Raw genomic sequence first — 18579 nt, forward strand, 5'->3', positions numbered from 1 at the left:
GTTAAATGAGCCAATATTACTGTAAATCAGTCACACATAATCCCATTAGCTTTAGGACCTAGGCATGTTACTTACTTTCAAGCTGTTTGAATGAGTGTTTGTAGGTAGTGTACTACTCAAATGTGCAAAAGCTAGTTGAAAGACTTGGGGTGTTTTATGAGGGATCAGTAGCACCTCCTTGCTGTGCAAAATGCTTACTGCACCTGGTATTCCCAGGCGGTCTCCCATCCAAGTACTAACCAGGCCCGAACCTGCTTAGCTTCCGAGATCGGACGAGATCGGGCGTGTTCAGGTTGGTATGGCCGTAAGCGAAATAACATGCCGACAAAAGCCAGCATATAGATGGCAAGAAACAATTGCCATTAGTTTGGACTTGTGGAGGACACAGTCTATCTGGAAATCATTTGTTTCTCATTGGACACAATTGAAAATAGTTCCTTTTTCAATGACACATAATTCTACACATAGAAGTACTTTATTAATCCTGAGGGAAATTCACTTTCAGCACCACAGATCGCTCACAATAAACATTTAGGTATTCCAAAGAATAAGAATACACAGTGAAAGATATACATCCTAAAACATACAGTCCAAAAATATACAGTAAATGGATAATGTACAGGAAGATATACAATGAGTTATAAAAAAATCACGTTGATAGATTGTTAGTCAAGTTCTGTATTTTCTTTTGACAATATTATATCAGGGGAGAGCGCGAACGCAGTCCCCCACTACCAGAAATTATGCAATCGAGATTTCTACATTTGAGAAATTCGCATAGTGCAATGGCTGAGCCTCGCCATGGGTGAACCACCTTCTTGATCATGGTATCTCCCTTGCCAGGTAAGTATGAGTTGTACAAGTCAGGGAGAGGATAGTGCTTCTGGCACATATGAGTCTGGCTGATGGTCTTCACTATACACCGCTAGGCTATTACCTATTGGCTATTACCTATTGGCTACCTCTCAAGCCCCGCCCCCTTTTCTCCACCCTCCAAAAACAACTTGCATCAAGAAAAGAGGGCGGTTTGAGATAGCCAATTTCAAAAGCTTAGTTATGTTAAATGAGCCAATATTACTGTAAATCAGTCACACATAATCCCATTAGCTTTAGGACCTAGGCATGTTACTTACTTTCAAGCTGTTTGAATGAGTGTTTGTAGGTAGTGTACTACTCAAATGTGCAAAAGCTAGTTGAAAGACTTGGGGTGTTTTATGAGGGATCAGTAGCACCTCCTTGCTGTGCAAAATGCTTACTGCACCTGGTATTCCCAGGCGGTCTCCCATCCAAGTACTAACCAGGCCCGAACCTGCTTAGCTTCCGAGATCGGACGAGATCGGGCGTGTTCAGGTTGGTATGGCCGTAAGCGAAATAACATGCCGACAAAAGCCAGCATATAGATGGCAAGAAACAATTGCCATTAGTTTGGACTTGTGGAGGACACAGTCTATCTGGAAATCATTTGTTTCTCATTGGACACAATTGAAAATAGTTCCTTTTTCAATGACACATAATTCTACACATAGAAGTACTTTATTAATCCTGAGGGAAATTCACTTTCAGCACCACAGATCGCTCACAATAAACATTTAGGTATTCCAAAGAATAAGAATACACAGTGAAAGATATACATCCTAAAACATACAGTCCAAAAATATACAGTAAATGGATAATGTACAGGAAGATATACAATGAGTTATAAAAAAATCACGTTGATAGATTGTTAGTCAAGTTCTGTATTTTCTTTTGACAATATTATATCAGGGGAGAGCGCGAACGCAGTCCCCCACTACCAGAAATTATGCAATCGAGATTTCTACATTTGAGAAATTCGCATAGTGCAATGGCTGAGCCTCGCCATGGGTGAACCACCTTCTTGATCATGGTATCTCCCTTGCCAGGTAAGTATGAGTTGTACAAGTCAGGGAGAGGATAGTGCTTCTGGCACATATGAGTCTGGCTGATGGTCTTCACTATACACCGCTAGGCTATTACCTATTGGCTATTACCTATTGGCTACCTCTCAAGCCCCGCCCCCTTTTCTCCACCCTCCAAAAACAACTTGCATCAAGAAAAGAGGGCGGTTTGAGATAGCCAATTTCAAAAGCTTAGTTATGTTAAATGAGCCAATATTACTGTAAATCAGTCACACATAATCCCATTAGCTTTAGGACCTAGGCATGTTACTTACTTTCAAGCTGTTTGAATGAGTGTTTGTAGGTAGTGTACTACTCAAATGTGCAAAAGCTAGTTGAAAGACTTGGGGTGTTTTATGAGGGATCAGTAGCACCTCCTTGCTGTGCAAAATGCTTACTGCACCTGGTATTCCCAGGCGGTCTCCCATCCAAGTACTAACCAGGCCCGAACCTGCTTAGCTTCCGAGATCGGACGAGATCGGGCGTGTTCAGGTTGGTATGGCCGTAAGCGAAATAACATGCCGACAAAAGCCAGCATATAGATGGCAAGAAACAATTGCCATTAGTTTGGACTTGTGGAGGACACAGTCTATCTGGAAATCATTTGTTTCTCATTGGACACAATTGAAAATAGTTCCTTTTTCAATGACACATAATTCTACACATAGAAGTACTTTATTAATCCTGAGGGAAATTCACTTTCAGCACCACAGATCGCTCACAATAAACATTTAGGTATTCCAAAGAATAAGAATACACAGTGAAAGATATACATCCTAAAACATACAGTCCAAAAATATACAGTAAATGGATAATGTACAGGAAGATATACAATGAGTTATAAAAAAATCACATTGATAGATTGTTACTCAAGTTCTGTATTTACTTTTGACAATATTATATCAGGGGAGAGCGCAAACGCAGTCCCCCACTACCAGAAATTATGCAATCGAGATTTCTACATTTGAGAAATTCGCATAGGTCAGCACAGCCGGAGTGCAATGGCTGAGCCTCGCCATGGGTGAACCACCTTCTTGATCATGGTATCTCCCTTGCCAGGTAAGTATGAGTTGTACAAGTCAGGGAGAGGATAGTGCTTCTGGCACATATGAGTCTGGCTGATGGTCTTCACTATACACCGCTAGGCTATTACCTATTGGCTATTACCTATTGGCTACCTCTCAAGCCCCGCCCCCTTTTCTCCACCCTCCAAAAACAACTTGCATCAAGAAAAGAGGGCGGTTTGAGATAGCCAATTTCAAAAGCTTAGTTATGTTAAATGAGCCAATATTACTGTAAATCAGTCACACATAATCCCATTAGCTTTAGGACCTAGGCATGTTACTTACTTTCAAGCTGTTTGAATGAGTGTTTGTAGGTAGTGTACTACTCAAATGTGCAAAAGCTAGTTGAAAGACTTGGGGTGTTTTATGAGGGATCAGTAGCACCTCCTTGCTGTGCAAAATGCTTACTGCACCTGGTATTCCCAGGCGGTCTCCCATCCAAGTACTAACCAGGCCCGAACCTGCTTAGCTTCCGAGATCGGACGAGATCGGGCGTGTTCAGGTTGGTATGGCCGTAAGCGAAATAACATGCCGACAAAAGCCAGCATATAGATGGCAAGAAACAATTGCCATTAGTTTGGACTTGTGGAGGACACAGTCTATCTGGAAATCATTTGTTTCTCATTGGACACAATTGAAAATAGTTCCTTTTTCAATGACACATAATTCTACACATAGAAGTACTTTATTAATCCTGAGGGAAATTCACTTTCAGCACCACAGATCGCTCACAATAAACATTTAGGTATTCCAAAGAATAAGAATACACAGTGAAAGATATACATCCTAAAACATACAGTCCAAAAATATACAGTAAATGGATAATGTACAGGAAGATATACAATGAGTTATAAAAAAAATCACGTTGATAGATTGTTAGTCAAGTTCTGTATTTACTTTTGACAATATTATATCAGGGGAGAGCGCGAACGCAGTCCCCCACTACCAGAAATTATGCAATCGAGATTTCTACATTTGAGAAATTCGCATAGGTCAGCACAGCCGGAGTGCAATGGCTGAGCCTCGCCATGGGTGAACCACCTTCTTGATCATGGTATCTCCCTTGCCAGGTAAGTATGAGTTGTACAAGTCAGGGAGAGGATAGTGCTTCTGGCACATATGAGTCTGGCTGATGGTCTTCACTATACACCGCTAGGCTATTACCTATTGGCTATTACCTATTGGCTACCTCTCAAGCCCCGCCCCCTTTTCTCCACCCTCCAAAAACAACTTGCATCAAGAAAAGAGGGCGGTTTGAGATAGCCAATTTCAAAAGCTTAGTTATGTTAAATGAGCCAATATTACTGTAAATCAGTCACACATAATCCCATTAGCTTTAGGACCTAGGCATGTTACTTACTTTCAAGCTGTTTGAATGAGTGTTTGTAGGTAGTGTACTACTCAAATGTGCAAAAGCTAGTTGAAAGACTTGGGGTGTTTTATGAGGGATCAGTAGCACCTCCTTGCTGTGCAAAATGCTTACTGCACCTGGTATTCCCAGGCGGTCTCCCATCCAAGTACTAACCAGGCCCGAACCTGCTTAGCTTCCGAGATCGGACGAGATCGGGCGTGTTCAGGTTGGTATGGCCGTAAGCGAAATAACATGCCGACAAAAGCCAGCATATAGATGGCAAGAAACAATTGCCATTAGTTTGGACTTGTGGAGGACACAGTCTATCTGGAAATCATTTGTTTCTCATTGGACACAATTGAAAATAGTTCCTTTTTCAATGACACATAATTCTACACATAGAAGTACTTTATTAATCCTGAGGGAAATTCACTTTCAGCACCACAGATCGCTCACAATAAACATTTAGGTATTCCAAAGAATAAGAATACACAGTGAAAGATATACATCCTAAAACATACAGTCCAAAAATATACAGTAAATGGATAATGTACAGGAAGATATACAATGAGTTATAAAAAAATCACGTTGATAGATTGTTAGTCAAGTTCTGTATTTACTTTTGACAATATTATATCAGGGGAGAGCACGAACGCAGTCCCCCACTACCAGAAATTATGCAATCGAGATTTCTACATTTGAGAAATTCGCATAGGTCAGCACAGCCGGAGTGCAATGGCTGAGCCTCGCCATGGGTGAACCACCTTCTTGATCATGGTATCTCCCTTGCCAGGTAAGTATGAGTTGTACAAGTCAGGGAGAGGATAGTGCTTCTGGCACATATGAGTCTGGCTGATGGTCTTCACTATACACCGCTAGGCTATTACCTATTGGCTATTACCTATTGGCTACCTCTCAAGCCCCGCCCCCTTTTCTCCACCCTCCAAAAACAACTTGCATCAAGAAAAGAGGGCGGTTTGAGATAGCCAATTTCAAAAGCTTAGTTATGTTAAATGAGCCAATATTACTGTAAATCAGTCACACATAATCCCATTAGCTTTAGGACCTAGGCATGTTACTTACTTTCAAGCTGTTTGAATGAGTGTTTGTAGGTAGTGTACTACTCAAATGTGCAAAAGCTAGTTGAAAGACTTGGGGTGTTTTATGAGGGATCAGTAGCACCTCCTTGCTGTGCAAAATGCTTACTGCACCTGGTATTCCCAGGCGGTCTCCCATCCAAGTACTAACCAGGCCCGAACCTGCTTAGCTTCCGAGATCGGACGAGATCGGGCGTGTTCAGGTTGGTATGGCCGTAAGCGAAATAACATGCCGACAAAAGCCAGCATATAGATGGCAAGAAACAATTGCCATTAGTTTGGACTTGTGGAGGACACAGTCTATCTGGAAATCATTTGTTTCTCATTGGACACAATTGAAAATAGTTCCTTTTTCAATGACACATAATTCTACACATAGAAGTACTTTATTAATCCTGAGGGAAATTCACTTTCAGCACCACAGATCGCTCACAATAAACATTTAGGTATTCCAAAGAATAAGAATACACAGTGAAAGATATACATCCTAAAACATACAGTCCAAAAATATACAGTAAATGGATAATGTACAGGAAGATATACAATGAGTTATAAAAAAATCACGTTGATAGATTGTTAGTCAAGTTCTGTATTTTCTTTTGACAATATTATATCAGGGGAGAGCGCGAACGCAGTCCCCCACTACCAGAAATTATGCAATCGAGATTTCTACATTTGAGAAATTCGCATAGTGCAATGGCTGAGCCTCGCCATGGGTGAACCACCTTCTTGATCATGGTATCTCCCTTGCCAGGTAAGTATGAGTTGTACAAGTCAGGGAGAGGATAGTGCTTCTGGCACATATGAGTCTGGCTGATGGTCTTCACTATACACCGCTAGGCTATTACCTATTGGCTATTACCTATTGGCTACCTCTCAAGCCCCGCCCCCTTTTCTCCACCCTCCAAAAACAACTTGCATCAAGAAAAGAGGGCGGTTTGAGATAGCCAATTTCAAAAGCTTAGTTATGTTAAATGAGCCAATATTACTGTAAATCAGTCACACATAATCCCATTAGCTTTAGGACCTAGGCATGTTACTTACTTTCAAGCTGTTTGAATGAGTGTTTGTAGGTAGTGTACTACTCAAATGTGCAAAAGCTAGTTGAAAGACTTGGGGTGTTTTATGAGGGATCAGTAGCACCTCCTTGCTGTGCAAAATGCTTACTGCACCTGGTATTCCCAGGCGGTCTCCCATCCAAGTACTAACCAGGCCCGAACCTGCTTAGCTTCCGAGATCGGACGAGATCGGGCGTGTTCAGGTTGGTATGGCCGTAAGCGAAATAACATGCCGACAAAAGCCAGCATATAGATGGCAAGAAACAATTGCCATTAGTTTGGACTTGTGGAGGACACAGTCTATCTGGAAATCATTTGTTTCTCATTGGACACAATTGAAAATAGTTCCTTTTTCAATGACACATAATTCTACACATAGAAGTACTTTATTAATCCTGAGGGAAATTCACTTTCAGCACCACAGATCGCTCACAATAAACATTTAGGTATTCCAAAGAATAAGAATACACAGTGAAAGATATACATCCTAAAACATACAGTCCAAAAATATACAGTAAATGGATAATGTACAGGAAGATATACAATGAGTTATAAAAAAAATCACGTTGATAGATTGTTAGTCAAGTTCTGTATTTACTTTTGACAATATTATATCAGGGGAGAGCGCGAACGCAGTCCCCCACTACCAGAAATTATGCAATCGAGATTTCTACATTTGAGAAATTCGCATAGGTCAGCACAGCCGGAGTGCAATGGCTGAGCCTCGCCATGGGTGAACCACCTTCTTGATCATGGTATCTCCCTTGCCAGGTAAGTATGAGTTGTACAAGTCAGGGAGAGGATAGTGCTTCTGGCACATATGAGTCTGGCTGATGGTCTTCACTATACACCGCTAGGCTATTACCTATTGGCTATTACCTATTGGCTACCTCTCAAGCCCCGCCCCCTTTTCTCCACCCTCCAAAAACAACTTGCATCAAGAAAAGAGGGCGGTTTGAGATAGCCAATTTCAAAAGCTTAGTTATGTTAAATGAGCCAATATTACTGTAAATCAGTCACACATAATCCCATTAGCTTTAGGACCTAGGCATGTTACTTACTTTCAAGCTGTTTGAATGAGTGTTTGTAGGTAGTGTACTACTCAAATGTGCAAAAGCTAGTTGAAAGACTTGGGGTGTTTTATGAGGGATCAGTAGCACCTCCTTGCTGTGCAAAATGCTTACTGCACCTGGTATTCCCAGGCGGTCTCCCATCCAAGTACTAACCAGGCCCGAACCTGCTTAGCTTCCGAGATCGGACGAGATCGGGCGTGTTCAGGTTGGTATGGCCGTAAGCGAAATAACATGCCGACAAAAGCCAGCATATAGATGGCAAGAAACAATTGCCATTAGTTTGGACTTGTGGAGGACACAGTCTATCTGGAAATCATTTGTTTCTCATTGGACACAATTGAAAATAGTTCCTTTTTCAATGACACATAATTCTACACATAGAAGTACTTTATTAATCCTGAGGGAAATTCACTTTCAGCACCACAGATCGCTCACAATAAACATTTAGGTATTCCAAAGAATAAGAATACACAGTGAAAGATATACATCCTAAAACATACAGTCCAAAAATATACAGTAAATGGATAATGTACAGGAAGATATACAATGAGTTATAAAAAAATCACGTTGATAGATTGTTAGTCAAGTTCTGTATTTACTTTTGACAATATTATATCAGGGGAGAGCGCGAACGCAGTCCCCCACTACCAGAAATTATGCAATCGAGATTTCTACATTTGAGAAATTCGCATAGGTCAGCACAGCCGGAGTGCAATGGCTGAGCCTCGCCATGGGTGAACCACCTTCTTGATCATGGTATCTCCCTTGCCAGGTAAGTATGAGTTGTACAAGTCAGGGAGAGGATAGTGCTTCTGGCACATATGAGTCTGGCTGATGGTCTTCACTATACACCGCTAGGCTATTACCTATTGGCTATTACCTATTGGCTACCTCTCAAGCCCCGCCCCCTTTTCTCCACCCTCCAAAAACAACTTGCATCAAGAAAAGAGGGCGGTTTGAGATAGCCAATTTCAAAAGCTTAGTTATGTTAAATGAGCCAATATTACTGTAAATCAGTCACACATAATCCCATTAGCTTTAGGACCTAGGCATGTTACTTACTTTCAAGCTGTTTGAATGAGTGTTTGTAGGTAGTGTACTACTCAAATGTGCAAAAGCTAGTTGAAAGACTTGGGGTGTTTTATGAGGGATCAGTAGCACCTCCTTGCTGTGCAAAATGCTTACTGCACCTGGTATTCCCAGGCGGTCTCCCATCCAAGTACTAACCAGGCCCGAACCTGCTTAGCTTCCGAGATCGGACGAGATCGGGCGTGTTCAGGTTGGTATGGCCGTAAGCGAAATAACATGCCGACAAAAGCCAGCATATAGATGGCAAGAAACAATTGCCATTAGTTTGGACTTGTGGAGGACACAGTCTATCTGGAAATCATTTGTTTCTCATTGGACACAATTGAAAATAGTTCCTTTTTCAATGACACATAATTCTACACATAGAAGTACTTTATTAATCCTGAGGGAAATTCACTTTCAGCACCACAGATCGCTCACAATAAACATTTAGGTATTCCAAAGAATAAGAATACACAGTGAAAGATATACATCCTAAAACATACAGTCCAAAAATATACAGTAAATGGATAATGTACAGGAAGATATACAATGAGTTATAAAAAAAATCACGTTGATAGATTGTTAGTCAAGTTCTGTATTTACTTTTGACAATATTATATCAGGGGAGAGCGCGAACGCAGTCCCCCACTACCAGAAATTATGCAATCGAGATTTCTACATTTGAGAAATTCGCATAGGTCAGCACAGCCGGAGTGCAATGGCTGAGCCTCGCCATGGGTGAACCACCTTCTTGATCATGGTATCTCCCTTGCCAGGTAAGTATGAGTTGTACAAGTCAGGGAGAGGATAGTGCTTCTGGCACATATGAGTCTGGCTGATGGTCTTCACTATACACCGCTAGGCTATTACCTATTGGCTATTACCTATTGGCTACCTCTCAAGCCCCGCCCCCTTTTCTCCACCCTCCAAAAACAACTTGCATCAAGAAAAGAGGGCGGTTTGAGATAGCCAATTTCAAAAGCTTAGTTATGTTAAATGAGCCAATATTACTGTAAATCAGTCACACACAATCCCATTAGCTTTAGGACCTAGGCATGTTACTTACTTTCAAGCTGTTTGAATGAGTGTTTGTAGGTAGTGTACTACTCAAATGTGCAAAAGCTAGTTGAAAGACTTGGGGTGTTTTATGAGGGATCAGTAGCACTTCCTTGCTGTGCAAAATGCTTACTGCACCTGGTATTCCCAGGCGGTCTCCCATCCAAGTACTAACCAGGCCCGAACCTGCTTAGCTTCCGAGATCGGACGAGATCGGGCGTGTTCAGGTTGGTATGGCCGTAAGCGAAATAACATGCCGACAAAAGCCAGCATATAGATGGCAAGAAACAATTGCCATTAGTTTGGACTTGTGGAGGACACAGTCTATCTGGAAATCATTTGTTTCTCATTGGACACAATTGAAAATAGTTCCTTTTTCAATGACACATAATTCTACACATAGAAGTACTTTATTAATCCTGAGGGAAATTCACTTTCAGCACCACAGATCGCTCACAATAAACATTTAGGTATTCCAAAGAATAAGAATACACAGTGAAAGATATACATCCTAAAACATACAGTCCAAAAATATACAGTAAATGGATAATGTACAGGAAGATATACAATGAGTTATAAAAAAATCACGTTGATAGATTGTTAGTCAAGTTCTGTATTTACTTTTGACAATATTATATCAGGGGAGAGCGCGAACGCAGTCCCCCACTACCAGAAATTATGCAATCGAGATTTCTACATTTGAGAAATTCGCATAGGTCAGCACAGCCGGAGTGCAATGGCTGAGCCTCGCCATGGGTGAACCACCTTCTTGATCATGGTATCTCCCTTGCCAGGTAAGTATGAGTTGTACAAGTCAGGGAGAGGATAGTGCTTCTGGCACATATGAGTCTGGCTGATGGTCTTCACTATACACCGCTAGGCTATTACCTATTGGCTATTACCTATTGGCTACCTCTCAAGCCCCGCCCCCTTTTCTCCACCCTCCAAAAACAACTTGCATCAAGAAAAGAGGGCGGTTTGAGATAGCCAATTTCAAAAGCTTAGTTATGTTAAATGAGCCAATATTACTGTAAATCACTCACACATAATCCCATTAGCTTTAGGACCTAGGCATGTTACTTACTTTCAAGCTGTTTGAATGAGTGTTTGTAGGTAGTGTACTACTCAAATGTGCAAAAGCTAGTTGAAAGACTTGGGGTGTTTTATGAGGGATCAGTAGCACCTCCTTGCTGTGCAAAATGCTTACTGCACCTGGTATTCCCAGGCGGTCTCCCATCCAAGTACTAACCAGGCCCGAACCTGCTTAGCTTCCGAGATCGGACGAGATCGGGCGTGTTCAGGTTGGTATGGCCGTAAGCGAAATAACATGCCGACAAAAGCCAGCATATAGATGGCAAGAAACAATTGCCATTAGTTTGGACTTGTGGAGGACACAGTCTATCTGGAAATCATTTGTTTCTCATTGGACACAATTGAAAATAGTTCCTTTTTCAATGACACATAATTCTACACATAGAAGTACTTTATTAATCCTGAGGGAAATTCACTTTCAGCACCACAGATCGCTCACAATAAACATTTAGGTATTCCAAAGAATAAGAATACACAGTGAAAGATATACATCCTAAAACATACAGTCCAAAAATATACAGTAAATGGATAATGTACAGGAAGATATACAATGAGTTATAAAAAAATCACGTTGATAGATTGTTAGTCAAGTTCTGTATTTACTTTTGACAATATTATATCAGGGGAGAGCGCGAACGCAGTCCCCCACTACCAGAAATTATGCAATCGAGATTTCTACATTTGAGAAATTCGCATAGGTCAGCACAGCCGGAGTGCAATGGCTGAGCCTCGCCATGGGTGAACCACCTTCTTGATCATGGTATCTCCCTTGCCAGGTAAGTATGAGTTGCACATGTCAGGGAGAGGATAGTGCTTCTGGCACATATGAGTCTGGCTGATGGTCTTCACTATACACCGCTAGGCTATTACCTATTGGCTATTACCTATTGGCTACCTCTCAAGCCCCGCCCCCTTTTCTCCACCCTCCAAAAACAACTTGCATCAAGAAAAGAGGGCGGTTTGAGATAGCCAATTTCAAAAGCTTAGTTATGTTAAATGAGCCAATATTACTGTAAATCAGTCACACATAATCCCATTAGCTTTAGGACCTAGGCATGTTACTTACTTTCAAGCTGTTTGAATGAGTGTTTGTAGGTAGTGTACTACTCAAATGTGCAAAAGCTAGTTGAAAGACTTGGGGTGTTTTATGAGGGATCAGTAGCACCTCCTTGCTGTGCAAAATGCTTACTGCACCTGGTATTCCCAGGCGGTCTCCCATCCAAGTACTAACCAGGCCCGAACCTGCTTAGCTTCCGAGATCGGACGAGATCGGGCGTGTTCAGGTTGGTATGGCCGTAAGCGAAATAACATGCCGACAAAAGCCAGCATATAGATGGCAAGAAACAATTGCCATTAGTTTGGACTTGTGGAGGACACAGTCTATCTGGAAATCATTTGTTTCTCATTGGACACAATTGAAAATAGTTCCTTTTTCAATGACACATAATTCTACACATAGAAGTACTTTATTAATCCTGAGGGAAATTCACTTTCAGCACCACAGATCGCTCACAATAAACATTTAGGTATTCCAAAGAATAAGAATACACAGTGAAAGATATACATCCTAAAACATACAGTCCAAAAATATACAGTAAATGGATAATGTACAGGAAGATATACAATGAGTTATAAAAAAAATCACGTTGATAGATTGTTAGTCAAGTTCTGTATTTACTTTTGACAATATTATATCAGGGGAGAGCGCGAACGCAGTCCCCCACTACCAGAAATTATGCAATCGAGATTTCTACATTTGAGAAATTCGCATAGGTCAGCACAGCCGGAGTGCAATGGCTGAGCCTCGCCATGGGTGAACCACCTTCTTGATCATGGTATCTCCCTTGCCAGGTAAGTATGAGTTGTACAAGTCAGGGAGAGGATAGTGCTTCTGGCACATATGAGTCTGGCTGATGGTCTTCACTATACACCGCTAGGCTATTACCTATTGGCTATTACCTATTGGCTACCTCTCAAGCCCCGCCCCCTTTTCTCCACCCTCCAAAAACAACTTGCATCAAGAAAAGAGGGCGGTTTGAGATAGCCAATTTCAAAAGCTTAGTTATGTTAAATGAGCCAATATTACTGTAAATCAGTCACACATAATCCCATTAGCTTTAGGACCTAGGCATGTTACTTACTTTCAAGCTGTTTGAATGAGTGTTTGTAGGTAGTGTACTACTCAAATGTGCAAAAGCTAGTTGAAAGACTTGGGGTGTTTTATGAGGGATCAGTAGCACTTCCTTGCTGTGCAAAATGCTTACTGCACCTGGTATTCCCAGGCGGTCTCCCATCCAAGTACTAACCAGGCCCGAACCTGCTTAGCTTCCGAGATCGGACGAGATCGGGCGTGTTCAGGTTGGTATGGCCGTAAGCGAAATAACATGCCGACAAAAGCCAGCATATAGATGGCAAGAAACAATTGCCATTAGTTTGGACTTGTGGAGGACACAGTCTATCTGGAAATCATTTGTTTCTCATTGGACACAATTGAAAATAGTTCCTTTTTCAATGACACATAATTCTACACATAGAAGTACTTTATTAATCCTGAGGGAAATTCACTTTCAGCACCACAGATCGCTCACAATAAACATTTAGGTATTCCAAAGAATAAGAATACACAGTGAAAGATATACATCCTAAAACATACAGTCCAAAAATATACAGTAAATGGATAATGTACAGGAAGATATACAATGAGTTATAAAAAAATCACGTTGATAGATTGTTAGTCAAGTTCTGTATTTACTTTTGACAATATTATATCAGGGGAGAGCGCGAACGCAGTCCCCCACTACCAGAAATTATGCAATCGAGATTTCTACATTTGAGAAATTCGCATAGGTCAGCACAGCCGGAGTGCAATGGCTGAGCCTCGCCATGGGTGAACCACCTTCTTGATCATGGTATCTCCCTTGCCAGGTAAGTATGAGTTGTACAAGTCAGGGAGAGGATAGTGCTTCTGGCACATATGAGTCTGGCTGATGGTCTTCACTATACACCGCTAGGCTATTACCTATTGGCTATTACCTATTGGCTACCTCTCAAGCCCCGCCCCCTTTTCTCCACCCTCCAAAAACAACTTGCATCAAGAAAAGAGGGCGGTTTGAGATAGCCAATTTCAAAAGCTTAGTTATGTTAAATGAGCCAATATTACTGTAAATCACTCACACATAATCCCATTAGCTTTAGGACCTAGGCATGTTACTTACTTTCAAGCTGTTTGAATGAGTGTTTGTAGGTAGTGTACTACTCAAATGTGCAAAAGCTAGTTGAAAGACTTGGGGTGTTTTATGAGGGATCAGTAGCACCTCCTTGCTGTGCAAAATGCTTACTGCACCTGGTATTCCCAGGCGGTCTCCCATCCAAGTACTAACCAGGCCCGAACCTGCTTAGCTTCCGAGATCGGACGAGATCGGGCGTGTTCAGGTTGGTATGGCCGTAAGCGAAATAACATGCCGACAAAAGCCAGCATATAGATGGCAAGAAACAATTGCCATTAGTTTGGACTTGTGGAGGACACAGTCTATCTGGAAATCATTTGTTTCTCATTGGACACAATTGAAAATAGTTCCTTTTTCAATGACACATAATTCTACACATAGAAGTACTTTATTAATCCTGAGGGAAATTCACTTTCAGCACCACAGATCGCTCACAATAAACATTTAGGTATTCCAAAGAATAAGAATACACAGTGAAAGATATACATCCTAAAACATACAGTCCAAAAATATACAGTAAATGGATAATGTACAGGAAGATATACAATGAGTTATAAAAAAATCACGTTGATAGATTGTTAGTCAAGTTCTGTATTTACTTTTGACAATATTATATCAGGGGAGAGCGCGAACGCAGTCCCCCACTACCAGAAATTATGCAATCGAGATTTCTACATTTGAGAAATTCGCATAGGTCAGCACAGCCGGAGTGCAATGGCTGAGCCTCGCCATGGGTGAACCACCTTCTTGATCATGGTATCTCCCTTGCCAGGTAAGTATGAGTTGCACATGTCAGGGAGAGGATAGTGCTTCTGGCACATATGAGTCTGGCTGATGGTCTTCACTATACACCGCTAGGCTATTACCTATTGGCTATTACCTATTGGCTACCTCTCAAGCCCCGCCCCCTTTTCTCCACCCTCCAAAAACAACTTGCATCAAGAAAAGAGGGCGGTTTGAGATAGCCAATTTCAAAAGCTTAGTTATGTTAAATGAGCCAATATTACTGTAAATCAGTCACACATAATCCCATTAGCTTTAGGACCTAGGCATGTTACTTACTTTCAAGCTGTTTGAATGAGTGTTTGTAGGTAGTGTACTACTCAAATGTGCAAAAGCTAGTTGAAAGACTTGGGGTGTTTTATGAGGGATCAGTAGCACCTCCTTGCTGTGCAAAATGCTTACTGCACCTGGTATTCCCAGGCGGTCTCCCATCCAAGTACTAACCAGGCCCGAACCTGCTTAGCTTCCGAGATCGGACGAGATCGGGCGTGTTCAGGTTGGTATGGCCGTAAGCGAAATAACATGCCGACAAAAGCCAGCATATAGATGGCAAGAAACAATTGCCATTAGTTTGGACTTGTGGAGGACACAGTCTATCTGGAAATCATTTGTTTCTCATTGGACACAATTGAAAATAGTTCCTTTTTCAATGACACATAATTCTACACATAGAAGTACTTTATTAATCCTGAGGGAAATTCACTTTCAGCACCACAGATCGCTCACAATAAACATTTAGGTATTCCAAAGAATAAGAATACACAGTGAAAGATATACATCCTAAAACATACAGTCCAAAAATATACAGTAAATGGATAATGTACAGGAAGATATACAATGAGTTATAAAAAAATCACGTTGATAGATTGTTAGTCAAGTTCTGTATTTACTTTTGACAATATTATATCAGGGGAGAGCGCGAACGCAGTCCCCCACTACCAGAAATTATGCAATCGAGATTTCTACATTTGAGAAATTCGCATAGGTCAGCACAGCCGGAGTGCAATGGCTGAGCCTCGCCATGGGTGAACCACCTTCTTGATCATGGTATCTCCCTTGCCAGGTAAGTATGAGTTGTACAAGTCAGGGAGAGGATAGTGCTTCTGGCACATATGAGTCTGGCTGATGGTCTTCACTATACACCGCTAGGCTATTACCTATTGGCTATTACCTATTGGCTACCTCTCAAGCCCCGCCCCCTTTTCTCCACCCTCCAAAAACAACTTGCATCAAGAAAAGAGGGCGGTTTGAGATAGCCAATTTCAAAAGCTTAGTTATGTTAAATGAGCCAATATTACTGTAAATCAGTCACACATAATCCCATTAGCTTTAGGACCTAGGCATGTTACTTACTTTCAAGCTGTTTGAATGAGTGTTTGTAGGTAGTGTACTACTCAAATGTGCAAAAGCTAGTTGAAAGACTTGGGGTGTTTTATGAGGGATCAGTAGCACCTCCTTGCTGTGCAAAATGCTTACTGCACCTGGTATTCCCAGGCGGTCTCCCATCCAAGTACTAACCAGGCCCGAACCTGCTTAGCTTCCGAGATCGGACGAGATCGGGCGTGTTCAGGTTGGTATGGCCGTAAGCGAAATAACATGCCGACAAAAGCCAGCATATAGATGGCAAGAAACAATTGCCATTAGTTTGGACTTGTGGAGGACACAGTCTATCTGGAAATCATTTGTTTCTCATTGGACACAATTGAAAATAGTTCCTTTTTCAATGACACATAATTCTACACATAGAAGTACTTTATTAATCCTGAGGGAAATTCACTTTCAGCACCACAGATCGCTCACAATAAACATTTAGGTATTCCAAAGAATAAGAATACACAGTGAAAGATATACATCCTAAAACATACAGTCCAAAAATATACAGTAAATGGATAATGTACAGGAAGATATACAATGAGTTATAAAAAAATCACGTTGATAGATTGTTAGTCAAGTTCTGTATTTACTTTTGACAATATTATATCAGGGGAGAGCGCGAACGCAGTCCCCCACTACCAGAAATTATGCAATCGAGATTTCTACATTTGAGAAATTCGCATAGGTCAGCACAGCCGGAGTGCAATGGCTGAGCCTCGCCATGGGTGAACCACCTTCTTGATCATGGTATCTCCCTTGCCAGGTAAGTATGAGTTGCACATGTCAGGGAGAGGATAGTGCTTCTGGCACATATGAGTCTGGCTGATGGTCTTCACTATACACCGCTAGGCTATTACCTATTGGCTATTACCTATTGGCTACCTCTCAAGCCCCGCCCCCTTTTCTCCACCCTCCAAAAACAACTTGCATCAAGAAAAGAGGGCGGTTTGAGATAGCCAATTTCAAAAGCTTAGTTATGTTAAATGAGCCAATATTACTGTAAATCAGTCACACATAATCCCATTAGCTTTAGGACCTAGGCATGTTACTTACTTTCAAGCTGTTTGAATGAGTGTTTGTAGGTAGTGTACTACTCAAATGTGCAAAAGCTAGTTGAAAGACTTGGGGTGTTTTATGAGGGATCAGTAGCACCTCCTTGCTGTGCAAAATGCTTACTGCACCTGGTATTCCCAGGCGGTCTCCCATCCAAGTACTAACCAGGCTCGAACCTGCTTAGCTTCCGAGATCGGACGAGATCGGGCGTGTTCAGGTTGGTATGGCCGTAAGCGAAATAACATGCCGACAAAAGCCAGCATATAGATGGCAAGAAACAATTGCCATTAGTTTGGACTTGTGGAGGACACAGTCTATCTGGAAATCATTTGTTTCTCATTGGACACAATTGAAAATAGTTCCTTTTTCAATGACACATAATTCTACACATAGAAGTACTTTATTAATCCTGAGGGAAATTCACTTTCAGCACCACAGATCGCTCACAATAAACATTTAGGTATTCCAAAGAATAAGAATACACAGTGAAAGATATACATCCTAAAACATACAGTCCAAAAATATACAGTAAATGGATAATGTACAGGAAGATATACAATGAGTTATAAAAAAAATCACGTTGATAGATTGTTAGTCAAGTTCTGTATTTACTTTTGACAATATTATATCAGGGGAGAGCGCGAACGCAGTCCCCCACTACCAGAAATTATGCAATCGAGATTTCTACATTTGAGAAATTCGCATAGGTCAGCACAGCCGGAGTGCAATGGCTGAGCCTCGCCATGGGTGAACCACCTTCTTGATCATGGTATCTCCCTTGCCAGGTAAGTATGAGTTGTACAAGTCAGGGAGAGGATAGTGCTTCTGGCACATATGAGTCTGGCTGATGGTCTTCACTATACACCGCTAGGCTATTACCTATTGGCTATTACCTATTGGCTACCTCTCAAGCCCCGCCCCCTTTTCTCCACCCTCCAAAAACAACTTGCATCAAGAAAAGAGGGCGGTTTGAGATAGCCAATTTCAAAAGCTTAGTTATGTTAAATGAGCCAATATTACTGTAAATCAGTCACACATAATCCCATTAGCTTTAGGACCTAGGCATGTTACTTACTTTCAAGCTGTTTGAATGAGTGTTTGTAGGTAGTGTACTACTCAAATGTGCAAAAGCTAGTTGAAAGACTTGGGGTGTTTTATGAGGGATCAGTAGCACCTCCTTGCTGTGCAAAATGCTTACTGCACCTGGTATTCCCAGGCGGTCTCCCATCCAAGTACTAACCAGGCCCGAACCTGCTTAGCTTCCGAGATCGGACGAGATCGGGCGTGTTCAGGTTGGTATGGCCGTAAGCTAAATAACATGCCGACAAAAGCCAGCATATAGATGGCAAGAAACAATTGCCATT

Source organism: Notolepis coatsorum (assembly GCF_963971535.1).
Source record: "Notolepis coatsorum genome assembly, chromosome: 4".
NCBI lineage: Eukaryota > Metazoa > Chordata > Actinopteri > Aulopiformes > Paralepididae > Notolepis > Notolepis coatsorum.